This window comes from Dendrobates tinctorius, unplaced genomic scaffold (genome assembly GCF_039654945.1).
Source record: "Dendrobates tinctorius isolate UK_male_01 unplaced genomic scaffold, ASM3965494v1 ptg000272l, whole genome shotgun sequence".
In the NCBI taxonomy this organism is placed as follows: domain Eukaryota; kingdom Metazoa; phylum Chordata; class Amphibia; order Anura; family Dendrobatidae; genus Dendrobates; species Dendrobates tinctorius.
In genome coordinates, this window is record NW_027361939.1 from 13,628,760 (window position 1) to 13,645,784 (window position 17,025).

General features: G+C 45.4%; 1 protein-coding gene across 1 annotated transcript in view; it reads right to left on the reverse strand.

Annotated features, from left to right (window-relative positions):
• SEMA4C (semaphorin 4C) overlaps positions 1 to 16,062 on the reverse strand; it is a 35,233-nt gene extending 19,171 nt beyond the window's left edge. Inside the window, exon 1 of the mRNA XM_073559550.1 lies at positions 15,793 to 16,062. The gene's annotated coding sequence lies outside the window, so the exon portion shown is untranslated. The remainder of the gene's footprint in view (positions 1 to 15,792) is intronic.
• Positions 16,063 to 17,025: the final 963 nt, after the last annotated feature.

Sequence of the window (17,025 nt, forward strand, 5' to 3'; positions counted from 1 at the left end):
TATATATAATTTGATAACTGCAATATATTAAGAGGATTTGATGGGAGAGCTGCTTTAATGTATCTTACTTCAGAGCTCCTTACATCAAAGGGAATCTGAAACCAGGAAATTGTAGTCCAATCCGCAGGTATCACTCTTGTAGAGCAGGAGGAGCCGAGAAGATGGATCTATCGTTTTGGGAGAAAAGATTCAGTATAAACTGTGTTTTAATCATCCTCTGCTCTGTGGGTTTCAGTTCAGTGGGCGGTCCTATCAGTGACCGACAGCTACCTCTGAATGTACACATATATAAAGAAAGCTGTCAGTCACCGATCGGACCGCCCACTGGACTGAAAAACCACAGATTTAAATGAGCAAATCACAGGTTAGACTGATTTTTTTTTCTTCCAAAACGAGATATAAATCTGATCAGCTCCCCCTGCCCTATAACATGGAGCCTGCAGATCGGACTACAATTTCATGATGACAAGATCACTGTAAGGCCGGGGGTCACACTTGCGAGAAACTCGCACGAGTCTCAATACCCGGCACTGCCACCGGCACTCGGACCAGAGCGTTCAGCTGCATAGAAATACATGCAGCCCCACACTGCGGACCCAAGAGCCGGGTATTGAGACACGAGACTCGTGCGAGTTTCTCACAAGTGTGACCCCCGGCCTAAGGCTGGTATACAAAACTCCAATCTTGATGAATCAGGTCTTACGATTTATACTGCAGCGACATGGACGCAAGTCTTGTTACTACAGTAAAAAGGCTGTGATCCTCCTCCAAGCACCTACCCCCAGGGGTGGGGAACATGCGTTGGGGGGAGCTGCACTATACCGCGTGTGTGTGGGGTTGAGCTGCAATTTATTTAAATCTCTGGATCAAAATAGTTACATTTTTAAGTGAATATATTTATATGGCCCCCGAAAGCCATTATAATATTCCAAATGGCACATGGGGGGGGGGGGGAAGGAAAGAAAAAAAAAAAAAAAAAAAAAAAGGGAAAAGGTTCCCCACCCGTGACCTACCCTAATGACCAGGGCTGTGGAGTCGGAGGACATTTTGATATTCCAGTCAGAGGTTTGACTTACCGAATGCACAGCCCTGGCAGGGCTTTGGAGTAGAAGTCGTGATTCAGAGTCAGAGAGTCCATTTTGGTGGAGTCGGAGTCATGGAAATTGAGGGGTCGGAATCAGAGGTTTGGCTTACTGACTCCACAGCCCTGCTAATGACTGCCATCAATGGTGAAAACCCAAGACCCTTCTTTGTTTGTCGAATTATCATGCTAGGGTGTGTGACCCTAAAACAGTCATCATAGGAAGGCATTTTACCAAAATTACAGTCAGTAGTCCAACATATGATCCTCCTAATGGTGCATTTACACCAGCCGATGCGAAGCATTAAATTACCTCCAGTCGGCAGCAAGTTTGCTGGAAGCAGTCTATTACTAGGCAGTTTAAACAGGCGGCAACACTTCAGATGTGCCTGGTAATACACCATTCAGTGCACACGGGCTGCCACTGTTCTCGGTAGCACAGGTCCCGTTTACACCACAGGTTGTTGCTGAGAACGATGATCTTTTAGGCAAACCAAAACAATTTTATATATACATACATACACACCGTATATCATTTCACCATACGAATAAGTGTTTTATTTGTTCCTCAAGTTATTGTCAACCCGTTTAGACTACACTATCGAGAGTGCCTGGTGTACAATGTAAATGCACCTTAAGCCCAGAATGGCTGATTACTAGGAATAAGATTGCTTTTCATATACCGTACCTCAGCCTGTTTACACCACACTTAATCGGGAAATGAGCCTTCAAACAGTGCTAATCCACGTAAAGGGCTCAGTTTCATCAGTGCTTTGAAAAAAAAAAAAAAAAAAAAAAGATTTTTATCAGTTTTTCCACTGATGAAGGGGGGGGAATCCACAAAAAATGAAGGTTTCTCAAGATTCTCTAAACAGTCCATATACAATGGACAGCACATGGACGGCAATCAGATTGCTGTCAAATTTTTTCCAAGGACCTATAGACTGCCATTGAGGAGTTTGAGCCGAAAACAGTCAGCAAGAATACAAGGACAAGTGCACAGCGCGCCATTTACTAGAATAATTAAGGGTGCAAGACGTGAAAAAACATGAATAGAACTCATGAGAAAAAGGAGCGTTTGAATGAACCATTAGGTTTTATTCTTAGAGTTTTTGACGTGAATCAACTCTTCAAAATGGCTTGTAAAGCTCATCCTATTCATTTAATTTGTCAGCTAAAATGATCTTTTGGTTCGCTGAAGACAATCGTTCTCAGAAGCACATCCTGTGTAAACATCACTTGTGCTGCCGAGAACAATGGCAGCCTATACGCACAGAACTATCGATTACCGATTGTTCTGTGCGCATATTAAAAGGTGGTCGTCTGTCTAAATAGGATTTAAGCGACCACTGATCAGAAAACAAGTAGCCAGTCGGCGGTCATTAGGTGCCACAAGTCAGGTGGTATAAACCCACCTTTAGAATTTGCGTATCCGCAAGCATGAACTTCTGAGGACCCCAAATATTCAGGTCTCAGATATATACATAGGCTTTGAAGAGAAAAAAAAAAAAAAAAAAGACCCCACAAACCTCACCAGAAGAGAGCCCACACCAACTACTGTCCCAGACATGAATCGCCATTATGAAAAATCCAAGTTATCGATTCAGCAGATCAGAGTGGGACGCCTGGTTCAACTCATCATACATAACCAGAGTCCAATGACAAATTCATATCTGCTATAATCTATGACAGAGTTTAGCGCAGACCGGTCTCGCTTTTCCAGTACTGCAAACTCAGAATACATCTATATATTATACACCAAGTCTATCCAACCAGGAAGAGGGCGCAGCGCCCAGGGCGACGCTTTCACTCGGCACGCCGATTATCACCGGTTGATTGAGATTATTTGTAGCCGACTCTCCCATATACCGTAATTAAGAGGATTTCACCCTGTAGAGTAATCACGAGAGCGGCTTAAGGAAAGACGGGAGAGGACTCTGCACAGTGTCATACGATAAACAAGAGGTTTGAAAGCATCTGTGTATGGAGATGACTATTATTACACATTATCACCATTTACAATAAACATTGTACCAAAACCCCATACAGACAATAGCTGCCATTATTCCACCACAGTAATCATCTCCTAGGGTGTGGTTCCCCATTATACCCGCTGGCTGTGAAGACCTGAAATAAAGGCTTTCATCTCAGTGCCTGTGCGTAAGCATAACCGTATCTGCTGGACAGTAACGCATGGTGGTATAAATGTGCACATAGCCATGGTCCTACCGAACCCCTCAGCTCAGCCAAGCAGTGAAGGAGGAGAAGGGAGTAGAGTACAAGCCCCCCATATACATGGGAGAGACCCCGGCCCTAACTGGCCCATATAAAGGAATGCTTGATCAAAAGCTCCCGTGTTGTCCAAGAGCAGATGCAGCTTATTTACAGGGCGAGCAACAGATCAGATCCTTGTCTCCCCTGATATAACACAGGTCAACGAAAAAAAAATTTTTTTCTGGTGTCCAAAATATTTTAATGAATTTGGGGTATTTTTGGGGTGCTGATTCTGAATATGTCATCAGTTTTGCCAGATTGGCTCAAGTTTTTGAGATTTTTGGTATCTTATTTATAGCACTTGTTGGTAAATGCGACGCATCATCTCATTAATTTCTTTGGATTAGTACTTGAACTGAGCAGTTCTCAATATAGTTTTGTGTTAATTAGTGTTCTAAAAGTTTGTTCATAGCTTGATTTTTGCACTAACTTTATGTTGTTGTCTGTTTTCCAGTGAAAAGCATGAACTCATCATGAAGAAGTTGTCTTAACGATCCAGACTCATTCTGTTACATTTGTGGTGAATATACACTGCCAAAACATAGAAGAAACATAACACACTTCGTAAAAAAAGTGTATTTTGCCTATTTTGGGGTTATGCTTGGGGACCAAGACAAGTTTTGGGCACCACACATAGTGTGCAAAGCATGTATCGAATTATTACGAAAATGGAGCAAAGGACAAAGAAAAAGCTTCAAATTTGGTGTTCCAATGGTGTGGAGAGAGCCAAAAAATCATCATGATGACTGTTATTTCTGTGCAGTGCAAGTGCAAGGATTCAATAAGCATAAGAAACGAAAATGGGAGTAACATGGAATCTGCAAGAAGGCCTGTCCCTCATTGTGAAGATGTGCCTGTACCTGTGTTTACCATAAATAACAGTCATCATGATGATTTTTTGGCTCTCTCCACACCATTGGAACACCAAATTTGAAGCTTTTTCTTTGTCCTTTGCTCCATTTTCGTAATAATTCGATACATGCTTTGCACACTATGTGTGGTGCCCAAAACTTGTCTTGGTCCCCAAGCATAACCCCAAAATAGGCAAAATACACTTTTTTTACGAAGTCTGTTATGTTTCTTCTATGTTTTGGCAGTGTGTATTCACCACAAATGTAACAGAATGAGTCTGGATCGTTAAGACAACTTCTTCTTGATGAGTTCATGCTTTTCACTGGAAAACAGACAACAACATAAAGTTAGTGCAAAAATCAAGCTATGAACAAACTTTTAGAACACTAATTAACACAAAACTATATTGAGAACTGCTCAGTTCAAGTACTAATCCAAAGAAATTAATGAGATGATGCGTCGCATTTACCAACAAGTGCTATAAATAAGATACCAAAAATCTCAAAAACTTGAGCCAATCTGGCAAAACTGATGACATATTCAGAATCAGCACCCCAAAAATACCCTAAATTCGATGAAATATCTTTGGCACCAAAAATGCTGTTGACCAGTGTAATCTATCGGGGAGACATGGGAGGTTCCCATACACCACTGCATGATGCCACCTATATAGGCAAGTTTGGCCAACTTTAATCTTTTGCGAATAAGGGCCTTCACCCATAGCAAGACATTTCTAAAAGCACTTACGGTACTTGACCAGAGGATAAATTGGTTTGGCTTGTAGGAACCCAATATGCCTCTCCTTTTTTTCCTCCCGCAATCCTTTCTATTGGTCATTTGGCCAACAGCAATCTTTCCCAACTTCCCTATACACAGAAAAGCCAACAGTGTCTTGTCTCAACGCCAAACAAAAAGGATAAGCCATGGAAATTCAACAGGCCGAATCCTTGGCTCTTAGAATCCACATACACATTAGATGGTTGACTGAGGCTGACTTACTGGGTGTATCTCTAGATGGTCAGCCAGACCCACCGAAGTCAGTCAGTTCAGGCAACATTTATCTGAGGAGTATGGTCACATTTAGGGTTTGTTTACATGGACGCCATGGTTGATCTTTACAATAAATTATACACAAGACTCGACCCAAGAGATGAAGGCGATATGGAATAAGGATTGGGCACGAAGAATTACAACACCCAATCCTTTTTGTTTTCGCATGAGGAAGCCACCGCCAAAGGTATCTGGCAGCAGTCTACTCCGCTCTGCTCCTGAAAAACACTTGAACATTTGGTGGAGCCGATTGTACATGTTTATGGGGGAGTAAGGAGAGATCGCCTTCAAGGAAATCTGCCACATGTAAGCATTATGTTAAGAAAACTAATGTTATCGCCCAGCTATCAATTTAGAGATATGTGATGCTCTGTGCTTTTGTGGCAGCCATGTATTAAAAAAAAAAAGGGTCAACAAGAAGGACAACCATGTTGACAGTAGCTTCTTGGAAAACGGATGGTAAAGTATTTTGTCATATTGTTCAGAGTGAAAATTCACAAAAAAAAGAAGTGTTAAAAGAGTGTGATAGAATAAGGGGTGAAGTTCTGCACTTCTTCACTACGAGGTGGAGAATGCCGTCAAAACGCTTATGTCCTAAGTAGGCTACAATACACATCAGGAACAGGTTTAGCAGACAAGGTCCAATATTACAGGATTTCCACCTTATCAATGGCTGTTGTCTCCTCCACCCCTTATCCATTAACAATACACCCCTCCCCCATCCCAATAGCTTCAAATTGAGCCTAAAGGTCCCGTCTCACATAACGAGATAGTTAACGAGATCGCTGAAACGTCACAGATTTTGTGACGCAACAGCGACCTTGCCAGCAATCTCTGTACGTGTGACACATAGCGGCGACTGGCCCACCCGCTGGATATCGCTGGTCGTGCTCGAATGTCACAGGCCAGTTTTTGATCGTTGGCGTCCCGCTGGCCACCATGCATCGCTGTGTTTGACGCCATAACAACGACGAGCGACCTCGTTGGTGACGCAGAACTCAGGAACACAGGCGTGAGTCATCAGAATAGTTGCTGTGTGACAAGGTCCCAATGACCGCCGAGGTCGTTATACGGATCGCCGGATGGTTGCTGTGTCGTTGACTAGATCTGCCTGTTTGACAGCTTACTAGCGACCATGTAGTGATGCACCAGCGATCCAGGTGGTATCGTTGTCGGGATCGCTGGAGCGTCGCTATGTGAAACGGGACCCTTTATGGCAACGCTAGCTGAGGAGGAAGCTGGTCCGCCTCAAGTGCCAGGTAATCCCACAGCTGTGACCCCCCCCAACTTCAGGCAGACGACAAACCGACATCCTCAATGAGGATCTCATAACAGTAAGGAATCTGACACAAGGGCTGCAAGACTGACGTCAGCCCTGCAGATGGGAGAGGGACAATACAGGCGGCAGGTGACGGATATACACACGCCACCCCGTACCCAGCATCCAAGCCCAAACGTGATCAATGATGTATATTAACACTGTGAAGACACACAGGCCTCCACAAACAAATTTTCATGTAAGAAGTCCTACTAGTCTGGCTACCAAAAAGGCAAATTGGCTTCCAAAATCATCTACATGGCTTCTAAAGTCCACAATGACCCATCGATGAGAAACCAAAAGGGAGTGTTCCCATCTAATAATGTTATGGCATATTGCTAGGATATGCCCTCACCTAATTGGCCTAATTGGTAGGGGTCCTAGCTTTGGGACCCCAACAGTCCTGAAGTAGCCATGTAGATTTCGCCTGGAAAAAAAAAAAAAAAAAAAAAAATTGTTGATGGCTGGGAGCAAGCGCTGGAGGGGTCCCAGCAGGCAGACCCCCACTGATTAGGAAGTGATGATGCATCATGCGGTGGAAAAAAAATCACTTTATATAAAAAAATCCACCTTGTAAATCTGTTAGCGCTAAAAGGAAATAGAGTTTCCCGTTTTAATTACTCATTACTGTAGATTTCTGGCTCCCGAATTAATATTTGTTTCAATCTTCCTGTGTGTTGTTTCAAGAAGAGGACGGCAGTGTAGTAATACTAGCAAGGGCTAAGGTGATGCAATTATCTGTAGCTTTTGAAAGGGGGTTGTTCCTTGCTCAGAATAAGGGGGGGGGGGGGGGCGAAAAAAAAAAACAAAAAAAAAAAAAAAAACACACACACAACTTGGAAATTTAACCCTTACTATAAATCCCCTGTACGCAGAGATTAACAGTGTACAGCTCATTGCTTAGGTTACCAGCCACCCTACAGTCCGAGTGGCCGAATATCTTGACAAGGAACACGAGGAGTTAGACTACCCTTTGAATCTTTTGGACTTTGCACTTTTTTTTGGTCCCAGGGCCAGATTTTCTGATTGTACCAATCCGAGGTATATATCGAAAAGCACAGGTACAAACAGTCAATCATCAGGGAGGCAAACTACTCCCAAAATGCAAAAATCAGGGGACCAGGAGGGGTGCTCTCTCGACAATACACCTTAAGAACACTCCTTTAAAATTTTGACTGAAACACAATGAGTGGATGGAAATACATATACTAGCTAAGGGCTGCCCGGGCATAGGAACTAACTACGGTTAGTTATAACAAGTTTTAATGATATAGATATATAAAGCTGAGTGTAGAGCCCCGCCCACTCCGCATAGCCACATTCACTATAATATCCCACATCATCCCATCAGCCGGAGCTAACTGACTACTACCCCTAATATCCCACATCATCTCACCAGCCAGAGCCGCCGGACTACTACCTCTAATATCCCACATCATCTCACCAGCCAGAGCCGCCGGACTACTACCCCTAATATCCCAAATCCCGTCAGCCAGAGCTAACGGACTACTACCCCTAATATCCCACATCATCCCGTCAGCCAGAGCCACCAGACTACTACCCTTAATATCCCACATCATCCCGTCAGCCAGAGCCACCAGACTACTACCCTTAATATCCCACATCATCCCGTCAGCCAGAGCTAACGGACTACTACCCTTAATATCCCACATCATCCCGTCAGCCAGAGCTAACGGACTACTACCCTTAATATCCCACATCATCCCGTCAGCCAGAGCTAACGGACTACTACCCTTAATATCCCACATCATCCCGTCAGCCAGAGCTAACGGACTACTACCCTTAATATCCCACATCATCCCGTCAGCCAGAGCTAACGGACTACTACCCTTAATATCCCACATCATCCCTTCAGCCAGAGCCACCGGACAACTACCACTAATATTCCACATCATCCCTTCAGCCAGAGCCACCGGACTACTATCCCTAATATCCCACATCGTCCCTTCAGCCAGAGCCACCGGACAACTACCACTAATATCCCACATCATCCCGTCAGCCAGAGCTAACGGACTACTACCCCTAATATCCCACATCATCTCACCAGCCAAAGCCGCCGGACTACTACCCCTAATATCCCACATCATCCCATCAGCCAGAACCACCGGACTACTACCTCTAATATCCCACATCATCCTCTCAAAGCCACTGGACTACTGCCCTTAATATCCCACATCTTCCCGTCAGCCAGAGCCACTGGACTACTACCCCTAATATCCCACATCATCCCTTCAGCCAGAGCCACCGGACAACTACCACTAATATTCCACATCATCCCTTCAGCCAGAGTCACCGGACTACTATCCCTAATATCCCACATTGTCCCTTCAACCAGAGCCACCGGACAACTACCCCTAATATCCCACATCATCCCTTCAGCCAGAGCCACCGGACTACTACCCCTAATATCCCACATCATCCCGTCAGCCAGAGCTAACGGACTACTACCCCTAATATCCCACATCATCTCACCAAACAAAGCCGCCGGACTACTACCCCTAATATCCCACATCATCCCATCAGCCAGCGCTAACGGACTACTACCCTTAATATCCCACATCATCCCTTCAGCCAGAGCCACCGGACTACTACCTCTAATATCCCACATCATCCTGTCAAAGCCACTGGACTACTGCCCTTAATATCCCACATCATCCCGTCAGCTAGAGCCACCGGACAACTACCACTAATATCCCACATCATCCCGTCAAAGCCACCGGACTACTACCACTAATATCCCACATCATCTCATCAGCGAGAGCTGCCAGACTACTACCACTAATATCCCACATCATCTCATCAGCGAGAGCTGCCGGACTACTACCTCTAATATCCCACATCATCCCGTCAGCCTGGGGTCAGAACCAAAGCGCTGGATGGATTTGCCCTGACTTCCATACCGGAGATCCCTTTAAGAAAGGCCTGGGGTCAGTACCAAAGCGCAGAGTGGATTTGCCCTAACTTCAATACCAATGATCTCTTTAAGAGGGAAGATGTGCCTATGGGATGGAGGAAGTGTGATGGGGATATGGACAGGGAGGGGGGGGGGGGGGATTCATTTCTGTCATGTGCTCTCTGCTCCTTTCTGGGGGGCCGCAGACAATGGCTGGGAGCTTATGTTCTCAGAGATGCTAGATTTCTCCCACCATGTCAGTGTCTGCTGAGGTGTTGGCAAGTGGGAAAACTTGCTAATAGCAACCAATCACAGCTCAGCTTCTTTTGAACAGCTCTGGTGAAATGAAAGATGCTTCGTGAGATAAATATAATATTAAAGATATATATATATCTCTCTTTTTTTTTTTTTTTTTTTTTTTTTTTTTTTTTTTTACACACACACACAATGTATGTCATTTTCCTCCAGTTTTGGAGAAAATAAATCACTTTTTTTCCCTTTTTTTAAATCAACCAAAAATCAGGCAAGAACCTGATTTTTGGTTGCTGCCCGGGCATAGTAACTAACTGTGGTTAGTTATAACAAATTATAATTATCCTCCATCCCATAGTCCCGTGCCCATATACCCATCATATATATCCTTCATCCCATAGTCCAGTGCCCATATACCCGTCATACATATCCTCCATCCCATAGTCCCATGCCCATATAACTATCATATATATCCTTCATCCCATAGTGCAGTGCCCATACACCCATCATACATATTCTCCATCCCATAGTCGAGTGCCCATATACCCATCACACATTCTTCATCTCATAGTCCCGTGCCATATACCCATCATACATATCTGCCATCCCATAGTCCCGTGCCCATATACCCATCATACATATCCTCTATCCCATAGTCCTGTACCCATATACCCATCACACATCCTTCATCCCATAGGCCCATGCCCATATACCCATCATACATATTTGCCATCCCATAGTCGAGTGCCCATATACCCATCACACATCCTCCATCCCATAGTCAACCATTATGACATCATAATGAGCAGCGGTGTTGCAACCTATGACGACATCAGCGTCGCCATGTCAACCATTATGACATCATAATGAGGGGCGGGGCTTGACACACTTTTTCCCCATTATGTAGATAGGGGCAAAATTGTTTGGTGAATTGGAACGCGCAGGGTCAAAATTTCGCCTCACAACATAGCCTAGGACACTCTTGGGGTCCAGACGTGTGACTGTGCCAAATTTTGTGGCTGTAGCTGCGACGGTGCGGATGTCTATCCCGGACATACACACACACTTGAGCTTTATATATTAGAAAGAGATATATATATATTACACATACAATGTGTGTCATTTTCCTCCAGTTTTGGAGAAAATAAATCACTTTTTTTTTCCTTTTTTTAAATCAACCAAAAATGAGGCAAGAACCTGACGAAAGAGAGGCGAGGTCCACATGCATGTATATGGTCAAACAACCATGGACCATACCCAAAATCTAGCACATGGAGCACACGAGGTGAAGTACATTCTTAGCAATAAATACATATGGCACCTACAAAAACAAGCAAGACAGTTTGCGTATATACTTAGGTAGTGCCGACTCATTGTTTTCTTTGCACATTTTAATAGATATGGCACCAAAGCCAAGGAATGACGCAGATGGTCGGCGTCATATCCTGCAGCACGCTCATCTATTAACTCCTCCATTCTGTATATTCCCATAGGACAGCAGCAATGGCGACAGCCAAGATGACTGTATAAGATGTGGACCTCAACAAGCAGATCCCTATATCTGGGAGTATATACTATATCCACGCCGTACACTTGTAAATGCAATCTTAGATGACTAGTTTCCATATACCGTCTAGATCCATTCTTCCGGCAGGACGGCAGAGTTATGGCTCTAGATCAATATGGGAGTCTTCCATCCATCGATCTGGAGACTAATCTATTCTAGTTACTTACGTAGAGCGAGATATCACTGGGAGCTTCTATGAATGAACTGGAAAGGAGGAGACATCTTATTTCAATCTTTTCAGAAACCTCATAACAAAGGTTGATAAACTCTCCAGAGCGAGCAGCGGTCTTGGAAGTCCATGGGAGCTCATTTCCGAGTGACAATGGCGGGTGGAGGGGGTCCTACAATCGTTCCTCTTCCTGTCGTACATTACATGGTGGCACTTCTCCCGTTTACAGGAGACAAGCAGAGACCCATTTTTGCCCACATGAAGTGATTTTAAATTACCTGGCAATGATCGGAAACATTTGGGTGATCATCCTCCTATGTAAAAAGGCCCTCAAAATGGTTGTCCACCCCCTGAGGAAATTTTTTTTTTAACAAACCCTGCAGCTTACAGAATACTAGAAAAGTAGAACGTCCACGCTGTTGAGACTCGGATCCGTGTAAATTCCAGCGGCTGTCACATGACCACAAGTACACGATTTGTGTAGTCACATTCCAAATAGAGTCTCCGCCGTTTCTCTCAATGTTCTATTGAGCATTGCGGTCATGTGACGAATGCTGGAACCAGAATCGAATCCGGGCAGCACGGTGGCTCAGTGGGTTCGAATCCCACCAAGGACAACATCTGCAAGGAGTTTGTATGTTCTCCCCGTGTTTGCGTGGGTTTCCTCCGGGTACTCCGGTTTCCTCCCACACTCTAAAGACATACTGATAGGGAATTTAGATTTTGTGAGCCTCATCGGGGACAGTGATGATAATGTGTGCAAAAACTGTAAAGCGCTGCGGAATATGATAGCGCTATATAAAAAAATAAAGATCATTATCCTAAGGCCGGGGTCAGAAGTGCGAGAATTTCACACGAGTCTCTCATCTCAATACCCAGCGCTGCCGCCAGCACTCGGGACTGGAGCGTTCAGCTGCATAGAAATACATGCAGCTGAGCGCCCGCTCCAGTCCGAGTGGCGGCAGCAGTGCCAGGTATTGACCTGTGAGTTTCTCGCACATCTGACCCCGGCCTAACAGTGTGGATATTACACACTGATAGGATGAACAAGGCCACTGATCGACCAGGAGTGAAGGTGGCCATAACAACTAGCACAAACTCCAGGGCTGTGGAGTTGGAGCCATGGAAATTGAGGAGTCAAGAGTCGGAGGTTTGGCTTACCGACTCCACAGCCCTGGCAAACTCTTAGGCTATCTTCACACGTTGTGTTTTTTTTTCTGCAGGCAAAACCGGCTCTCTTGGAAGCTGCTTACAAAAAGCAGGTTTTGCTGCGTTTTTATTGTCTCTTGTGCATGCTGATAAAGTTTTCTTAATTTAATTATCCACGGTGTCTTACAGTAGCAGCATTGTAAATTAAATTTAAGAGAAAACTTGCAGCGTAAACTACCGATGCAGCATCCCATCAACCTGGCCAGACACATTAGATCATTCAGCTGACGGACATATTTCCCGACTCTCCCATACTCAGGAACGAGATCTCTAAATTAGGCTGCTTACCGTGTTGTTTTTGGAGAAGACTCTCCAAATCCGCCTCATTGTGCACATACCCTAAGGATATATGCCCAGTCCTTTTACTGAGATTCCTGAGCACAAAAGGTAATCTTGTGAGGTGGATTTGGAGAGTTTATGTGGAGTTTGAGAACATGAAGGAGAGCCACTGCCAGACTCCTGGAGCGGCTACTGAAATTCAACAGGATCCTACTATCCCCCAACATTGTCCCCCCGACACACAATCAGAAATCCTCCATATGTTGGAACATGACACAATCGGTGGGTTCAACAGACTTATTTTATATGTAAGGGGTCTTTTTAAAACCTGTATCCATCACAATGAATTTCACATGCAGCAAATACGTTGCGGCAATATCTGCCCGGTCCCAACGATCTGAAACGGACAAGCAGAAAAGCAAGTGTGAGCCGCTGACACAACAATGGCACTCGCTAAAGTTATTTTAGTTATTCCTCAGAAGAGTAAATTAAACTAATTTAGGTGGTGTTGGGCCTTAGAGTCTTGAAAAATCAGGAGAAATTTCAGATACTTTCCTGAGCTCCTTCGGGTGTAAGATCGGAGCAAGTGGACAAGTGAGGGACAGCAGTTTTTCTTGCCAGCTGCGCCAAAAGGATGAGGGAAGCGGGAAATTGGCGTTTATCTGCAGCCGGCACTGATTTTTTTATTATTAATAATTCAGATAAGATACCAGTCCCACATGGCCACGTCTGCATTACTAGGAGCACCCGGCCTGTGCGGGCAGGAGTGAGTCACTCGCCATCTCCATCCATACGGTGATCACTACAGATGGGCGCGGAGGATACGGCACAAGGAAGAGACCGTGAACTGACAGCTGTAAACCGGCTCCATGGATTTCCCCTGAAAACGCCGGCTTATACTGAGGATACATCATAGAGTCTCGGCACCAGGTGGCCCCATACCGGCCCTACACCCAGGCATGAGGTCATCTAATGGCAACGGAGCAATCTGCCTGACAAAACCCGTTCTATTGACCAGTAACACAAGCCAGAGCGATGGCCGGCCGGTGTAATTTGATGATAATTCACCGATGCAGTCATCCCATCTGGAAAATTAGTTACATGATCTGTCATTGAAATCAGATTAGCAGCAGCGCCAATGCCCCCAGCTGCCGGCGGAGTGATCAGAGGCCCGAAGCCCGCGGTAGTGAGTGCCGTGTAGCCACATCACATCTGCTCTACACCAACTCCAGCCTGGCAGGGATGGAATCACCGGAGTTCTGCACAATGCCAGTCTGCCTCTCCGCCGTCACAGCCCTATAGATATAAAAGGGGCAGATTAGCAGCCAGTAGTCAGGTTGGAGCTTGTCGGGAGAAATTATTAGAGCACCTGAGGTAAAATAAGTCTTCCCACAGCTGGCACAGTCACACATTGCCACCCTGCCAGGCCACAATATGTGAGGAGCCAGCCTCAGTTGTGGGTCAGATCTTGCAGATACACACAACCCCCCTTACACATACACGTGCAAACCTCCCCCCTCCATACACCAACCCCTCCCCCATTACACTATATACAAATCTCTCCCCTCCTCTTTATACTGTCCAGACTTCAGCAAGTCAGCAAGAAACCCTCCCAGCCCCCAACATGGAGCACAACTCCACACAAGTGTGCGGCGCTGTGCAACCACCGCACGACGACGCCAGAGACGCGCAACAGTGTGCATAGCGCACAATACACACCACGGCGGATACGGCACAACTATACAACTCCAACACTATACACACCACGGCGGATACGGCACAACTATACAACTCCAACACTATACACACCACGGCGGATACGGCACAACTATACAACTCCAACACTATACACACCACGGCGGATACGGCACAACTATACAACTCCAACACTATACACACCACGGCGGATACGGCACAACTATACAACTCCAACACTATACACACCACGGCGGATACGGCACAACTATACAACTCCAACACTATACACAATTGTGCGTGATTATAGCACTATACCGTAACTATGGCAAACACACAACTGTGTGTAGAGTGCTGTATTTATGATTGTGCGTCTGTACAATTATGGGTACTTTATTTTGTCTAACTTGGGCGGTATCCACAATGGTGTCTATTGTGTTGGACGCAGACACAATCAAAGACGCACAACACACAGAGTTGTGAATATAGCACAAGACAAATCTATACACAGTTGTGTCTGATGATAGCGCTATTAGGGCTCATTCACAAGTCTGATTTTCGGCGTTTTTCACAGACAGTGTACGAGTGCCATCACAGGTAACACAAAGCATAGTGCGGGACTTGTATAGTTGTGTCCTGTGCCGTATTCATTGTGTTGCACACTTGAGACTTAGGCACATTGTGTGTAATACAGACACCATCGTGGGTACGGCACAAGTCACAATTTGTAGCATAACTCAGGGGAGGAAAATCACCGTATACACTAATTGTGTGTGTACAGGGCTAAAGTGAGCGACACAATACAGACACACCGCTGTGGATGTGGCACAATTACTTGGGCGCAGTTATCAACATATACACAGTTGTTTATAGGGCTCAAGTGTGCAACACAATACAGACTTGCAGGACTATATACAAGGGGGGCAGCCCTGCATCGCCCACCAGCACCCAACAGGGGGGCAGCCCCACCACTGCTGTACCACTACACAATTGTGTAAGCAGTATGCAACTAACAGATCCGATCCTGTGCATGTGAGCAGCGCTACACACACAGGCACAGTGCAGCAGCACATAGAGATGCTGGGCAGGATGCCATAGCCCCACACCTCCATGCACACACTGCCAGGCTCACCTGCTCCCAGAGATCCCTTTCCGATCTACTGATCCCCTGTGAGCACCCAGTAATATCCTGTGCAGGCTGCACTCCTGATGCCGGATCTCCTCCTCTGGACACACAATTTGCAAAGCCCCAGATGCGCTGATTCCAGGGCAGAGTCTGTCCCCGCAGTGTCCCCAGATATTAGGTGTAGTAGTGCTGCATGTCACTGCCCAGTCCTGCACTGGATGCACTACAGCCTCCTCCTCAGCTCTTCTCATCCTTCTCCTTAATCCCTGCCCTGTTTTCTGACGTCAGAGAGGGGGATGGGGTGAGCTGTGCCTTACTAGACTTTCTATATGTATAATGGTTGTATTGTGCTGCAGGATGCAGAGCAGGCACAGGGTCAGGGGGCACATCACTGATCTGCCCAGGCCTGGGGCTGCCCCTCATGGGTGCCCAGCTCCCAGCAAGGACAGTGACACTTTCTGCTCCCAAGTATTTCATCCTCATTTGCTTTCTTTTTTTATTCTGATCACCTGTAAGGGTGTGTGCACACGCTGCGGATTCTGCTGCGGTGTACAGTACCATAATATCATATAGATATCAAAAACCGCAGTGCAGACGTTTTTCTCCGCGCGGATTTGCTGCAGTTTCTGAACCGCAGAAAGAAATGACATGTCAATTCTTTCTGCGGATTCTGCTGCGGTTTGCCATCTGCTCCATTGTAGAGATGATAAACCGCAGGGCAAAACCGCAGGCCAAATCGCAGGTAAAACCGCAGGCATTTTGACCTGCAGATTTACATGCGGATTTTACAAAATCCGCGGCCAAATCCGCAGAGTATTCCGCAGCGTGTGCACGTACCCTTAGAGTTACGTTGCCACATAGGGGGAAGTAGCAGATTTTCTGTCCGGATCTTGGGTTGTGCATGAGATTTTAAAAAATAATGCAAAAAAATATTTGCAGAATATATGGAGACTTGTTGCAAATTTTGAATCCTCAGCCTCTCACTTCAGGCCTCATTCAGACGTCACTGATTTTTCTCGTACGCAAAAAAAAACAAAAAACAATTTTCATTTTTTTCCATGCAACAAAAAACTGATCTAAAGCTTCTAACAAATAATAATGAAAAACGGACAGCACTAGGACGCCATCATCGGACATGACTTTTTTTTGCAGGCGGCTCAGGAAAAATACTCAGACATGTGAGCAGCACCATAGACTATAACGGGTTAATGTTCTATCCATGAAACAAGAGTGTCTGAA